The sequence below is a fragment of the Diceros bicornis genome (genome assembly GCF_020826845.1).
Source record: "Diceros bicornis minor isolate mBicDic1 chromosome 30 unlocalized genomic scaffold, mDicBic1.mat.cur SUPER_30_unloc_8, whole genome shotgun sequence".
Taxonomy (NCBI): domain Eukaryota; kingdom Metazoa; phylum Chordata; class Mammalia; order Perissodactyla; family Rhinocerotidae; genus Diceros; species Diceros bicornis.
Genome location: NW_026690906.1, coordinates 127,039 through 132,921, shown reverse-complemented (window position 1 = coordinate 132,921; position 5,883 = coordinate 127,039).

The following is a 5,883-nucleotide window of genomic DNA, read 5'->3' as shown; positions in this document are numbered from 1 at the left end:
AGACATACATGTTGAAAAGATAACTTTGCATATCAGAGTATTGTCAGAGGCCACTGGGAAAATTCATAATATTCTCAAATACTACAAAAAATGACCATTTTTTCATAAAAGATGTCATACATGATGAAATCATATACTTCTCTCAGAAAATTTGCAATGAAGAAAATTAACACTTCAGTAATTTTAATTCTAACAATTTGTTCATGCTTACTAGTAGGTTAAAAAACTTTTTAGAAATAAAGTGATAAGTGATGTACTTGCTTAATTTTTAATTTTTTTTAGTAAGAAAACTTTTTCATATTTTTAAAAAATATTTATTTGTAATTATTTTATGCTGAATTTATTCTCGGGCCAAAGAATTTTTTTTTTTTAATTAACTAACACCAATTCTTTTCAAACTCTTTCAAAAAGTTGAAGAGGAGAGAATACCTCAAAAGTCATCCTATGGGATTAGCACTACCCTGATATCAAAGCCAAAGACACTAAGAGAAAAGAAAACTATAGGTCAAAATCTTAGATGAATATTGATATAAAAATCCTCCATAAAATAGTAATAAACTAAATTCATCAGCATATTAAAAGTATTATACAGCATTTTTATGTGGGATTTATTCCTGGAATGCAAGGATGTTTCAATATATGAAAATGAATCAATGTAATAAACCACATTAACAGAATGAAGGAAAAAAAACACATGATCATCTCAACAGATGCAGACAAGGTGTTTGACAAAACTAAACATGCTTTCATGCTAAAAACACTAAAAAAGCCCTCAGAGTAAAAAGAAGCTACTTCAACATAATAAAAGCCATATATAGAAATCCACAGAGAACAACATATTCAAGGGTTAAGAAAGGATAGCTTTTTCTCTAAGATCAGGAACAAGGCAAGAAGGCCCATTTTCACCACTTCTATTCAACATGGTATTAGAAGTTCTAACCAAGGCAAGTAGGCAAGAAAAAGAAAGAAATAGCATCCAAATTGGAAAGGAAGAGGTAATATTATATTTGCTTACAAACAGTATCTTATATGTTGAATCCCCTAAAAATTCCATCAAAAATTTGTTAGAAATAGAAAATTCTGCAGAGTAGTGAGACACAAAATAAGCATGAAAAACTAGTTGTTCTTCTATACATTAATAATAAGTAATCTAAAAAAGAAATTTAGAAACTTTACATTTTTATTTACAATAACATCAAAAAGAGTAAAATACTTAAGAATCAACATACTCAAAGAGGTAAAAATTCCAGTGATGGTGTGGCAAAGTTAGAAAAATCTATCCTAAAATTCATATGGACTCTCAAGGGACACTGAATAGCCAAAATAATCTAGAAAAAGAAGAACAAAGTTAGAGAACTCACGCTTCCTGATTTCAAAACTTACTATAAAGTAGTCAAAAGAGTGTGGTATTGGCAAAAATACTCACACTATACTAATGAAATAGCACAGAGACCCCAGAAATAAAACTTTGCATATATGGTCCAATGATTTTTGACAAAGGTACAAAGACCATTCATTGGAGAAAAGATCAGTTTTTCAACAAATGTTGTTGGGATAACTGGATATCCACCTACAAAAGAATGAGGTTGGACCCTTACTTTACACCATATACAAAAATTAACTCAAAATGAATCAAAGATATAAATATTAGAGTTGAAGCTATAAAATCCTTAGAAGAAAACACATGGTAAAAGTTGTGTGTCATTGGGTCCAAATGCCATTGTAACAATGATTTCTTTAATATGACACCAAAGACATAAGTAACAAAAAAATAAGAAATTGGACTTCATCAAAATGAAAAAGTTTTCTGTATCACAAGATACTATCAACAGAGTAAAAAGGCAAACCATGTAATGGTTGAAAATATTTGCACATCACAAATAAGATAAGGGATTAATATATAGAATAAATAAAGAACTTCTACAACTCAACAATAAAAAAACAACTCAATTTAAAAATGCACAAAATTCTTGAATAGACATTTCTCCAAAGAAGATATAAAATGAACAGGAAACACAAGAAAAGATGCTCAACATCACTAAGTATCAGGAAAATGTGAAATAAAAGCACAATGAGCTACCTTTTCACACCCATTAGGATAGTTACTATCACAAAATCAGAACATAACAAGTGTTGACAAGGATGTTGAGAAATTGGAACCCTTGTGCTCTGAGTGTGACAATATAAAACTGTGGAAAACAGTATGCCAGTTCCTTCAAAAATTAAAAATAGAATTACTATATGATCTAGAAATTCCACTTATGGGTTCTGAAATAATAAAAAACATATTTATCGGCCTCTGCATCCAGTCCTTGGCACAGAGCTCCTAAAACCTTTGTAATTTCCTCAGTGTTAAGAACATTAAGAGAGTCTTTTGTTTTGTTGAGGCAACTCTGGGTGGGCTCCTGGATGCCTCCTGAGTGGGGGCTGGTCACCAGAAAGACCAAGCCCTGATTAGAAGCTTGGAATTTTTAGCCCTACCCCTTATCCTCCAGAGAGAGGAGAGGGGCTGGAAACTGAGTTAATAGTTGATCATGCCTATGTGAGAGAGCCTCCATAAAAATCCCAAGAGAAGGCGGTTCAGAGAGCTTCCAGGTTGACAATGACAAGGACTGCTCGGAGAGTGGTCCACCTGGAGATGGCATGAAAGCTCTGTGTACCATCACCATACTTTCCCTATGCACCACTTCCAACAGGCTGTTCTTGAATTATATCCTTTTATAATAAACTGGTGATCTAGTAAATGTTTCTCTGAGTTTTGTGAGCCACTTTAGCAAATTAATCAACCCCAAGGAGAAGGTTGTGGGAACCTTTGGTTTTTAGCCAGTAAGTCAGAAGTATAGGTAACAACCTGGGCTTGTAACTGGCATCTGCAGTTGAGGTGAGGTTGGGTGGGTGTGCAGACTTATAGGACGGAGCCATCAACCTGTGGAATCTGATGTATCTCTGGGTTGTCAACATCAAATTGAGTTGAATTATATGGCAACCAGCTGGCATTCCAAGAATTGTTTGTTGGATGTGTGGGGAACCCTCCTACATGTGAAAAAGTGAATCTGAGAACACCATTTATTGGTATACATCCAAAAGAACTTAACGCAGAGGTATAAAGACATATATGTACACCCGTGTTCTTAACAGCATTATTCAAAATAGCCAGAAGCTGGAATCAAGCCAGGTGTCCATCACTGAACGAACTGACAAAAAAATGTGCTGTATACACATAGTGGAATACTCTTCACACTTAAGAAGGAAGGAATTATGACACATGCTATGACATGGATGAACCTAGAGGATTTTATGCTAAGTGAAATAAAGCCAGTCACAAAAGGAAAAATACTGTATGATTCCACTCATATAAGGTACTTAGAGTAGCCAAATTTATAGGAATACAAAGGAGAATGGTGGTTCTCAGGGGCAAGAGGGAGAGATAACAGGGAGTTGTTGCTTAATGGGCACAGAGTTTCAGTGCAAGGTGAAAATAGTTCTGTGGATGGTTGGAGGTTATGGTTACACAATTATGTGAATGTATCAAATGTCACTGAACTGTACACTTAAAAATGGTTAAAATTTTATGTTATGCATATTTTATGACCATTAAAAAAATTATTTTCAACAAATGAACAAACACTAGCTACATGTAATAGCGTGGATGAATATCACAACCATAATGCTGCATAAAAGATATTATATTCAAAAGGCTATATATTTTATAATTCCATTTATATAAAATCCAAGAAAGAAACAAAACCGAGGTCTGGCTTCTACTAATGGTGGAGTAGCCTGTTGAACTAACACTCTTACAGATAACAATGGTAAAATCTGCACAAAATATTATATATATTTATACAGATTCATGTGGCAATATGTAATACACATATAGTAAATGTGTATTTGTGTGTATGTATAAATCACTTCCAAAAGCAAGCAGAACTGAGAGGTAATCTTCTCTTAAATGATGGGAATTGCACCAGGAGATATTTGCAAGCTTAAGTCTTTTGCCTCAAAGCATTCCAAAATCTGTACATGGCCTAGACATGGGAAAAACTACAGTCTTACTTGTAATGTTAGAGGATGTATTTTGGGGCTGGAAGAGTAGCTGGAAAGTTAGGGGAGAAATTCTGGAAGAGAGGGAGACACAAAGAGGAAAATCACAAAATATATATGTAAGTCTCTCCCCCAAACACTCCAAATTGGCAGATCTTTGAACAACACACTTGCAGGGTAGGCCCCAGAAGGCCTAGTGTAAAAACAGCAGTTGGAAGATCAAAGAAGTAAACTAGGATTTCAGCTATGCCCACTGTAAATGAGATAGGATTGGAATTTCAGTCTAGCCAAGTTGATTCCCTTCTAGAAAAATAACAAAACTCTTCCAAGGAATACAATAGAATCCGGAGCCTCCATACTTATATTTCATGATTTCTAGTACACAATTTAAAAGAAGCATGAGATTTGAAGAAATAGGAAAATGTAATCCATATGTGACCAAAAGAGGGCAGTAGAAACTCTCCCCAATGTGTTGTAATTAGCACTCAAGAATACAAAAGCAGTTATTATAAAGATGATCATAGTGGTAAAGAAAAATATTCCCATAATCAATGAACAGATGTGGGAACTCAGCAGAGAAGTGGAAATTACACAAAAGAACCAAATAGGAAGATGAAATAAAAAAATACTTTTGAGTTTACCAGCAGATTAGAAATAGTAGAAAAAACATGAAGATACAGCAATAGAAACTATCCAGTCTGAAGAAAAGAATGTAAAAATTTTGAAGAAAAATGAAGCGAGCCTTATGACCTGTGAGATGATTGAGTCCCAAGCAGAGAGGAGAGAGACAGAAAAATTAAATGTGGCAGAAAGGCAAATCAATAAGTAATAGCATAAAACTTCCAAAATTTGGTGGAAAATCTAAAATTTTAGGATGCCAGAAAGTCAGCAAACCCACAAAATAAAATATAAAAGAAAAGCATACTTAGGTACATGATAGTCAAGCTACTAAAATCCAAAGATAAAAAGAAAATCTTGAAAGCAGTCAGGGAAATACACACATACAGTGGAAGACATTACATACAGGGAGAAATAATGTGGATGATGGATGATATACTATCAAAAACAAAAGAGACAACTCAACAACAAAATGGCATCATTCAAGTGCAGAAAGAAAACCCAAAAGTCAACACAAAATTCTATATTTAGTAGATCTCACTTAGAAAAAGGAAGTAGAAGCCACAATAAGATACTGCACGCCTATTAGATGGCTGAAATAAAAAATAAAATTGCAAATACCACGTGCTGGTGAGGACTAGGAGCAATTAGAACTGGGAATGCAACATGATAGTTGCATTCAGAAAACAGTTGAGCAGGTTCTTATAAAGCTAAACATACACTTATTATATGACTCAGATATCCCACTCTTAGATATTTACTGAAGAAAAAAGAAAACTAATGTTTAAACAAAAATCTTTGTGGGAATCTTTATAGCCATTTTATTCATAATTGCCAAAAGCTGGAAATAAACTAAATGTCCTTGATCAGGTGAATGGAGAAAGAAACTGGGTTGCATTGGTACATTATAATACTACTTGGCAATAAAAAGGATAAACTCTTTTTTTGTGTGAGGAAGATAAGCCCTGAGTTAACATCCATTGTCAATCCTCCTCCTTTTTCCCCCCAAAGCCCCAGTAGATAATTGTATGTCATATTTGCACACCCTTCTAGTTGATGTATGTGGAACACGACCTCAGCATGGGCTGAGAAGCGATGTGTCAGTGTGCACCATGGATCTGAACCTGGGTCACCAGTAGGGGAGCACACACACTCAACTGCTAAGCCACGGGCCGGCCCCAGGATAAACTCTTGATTCACACAACAACATGGATGAATCTT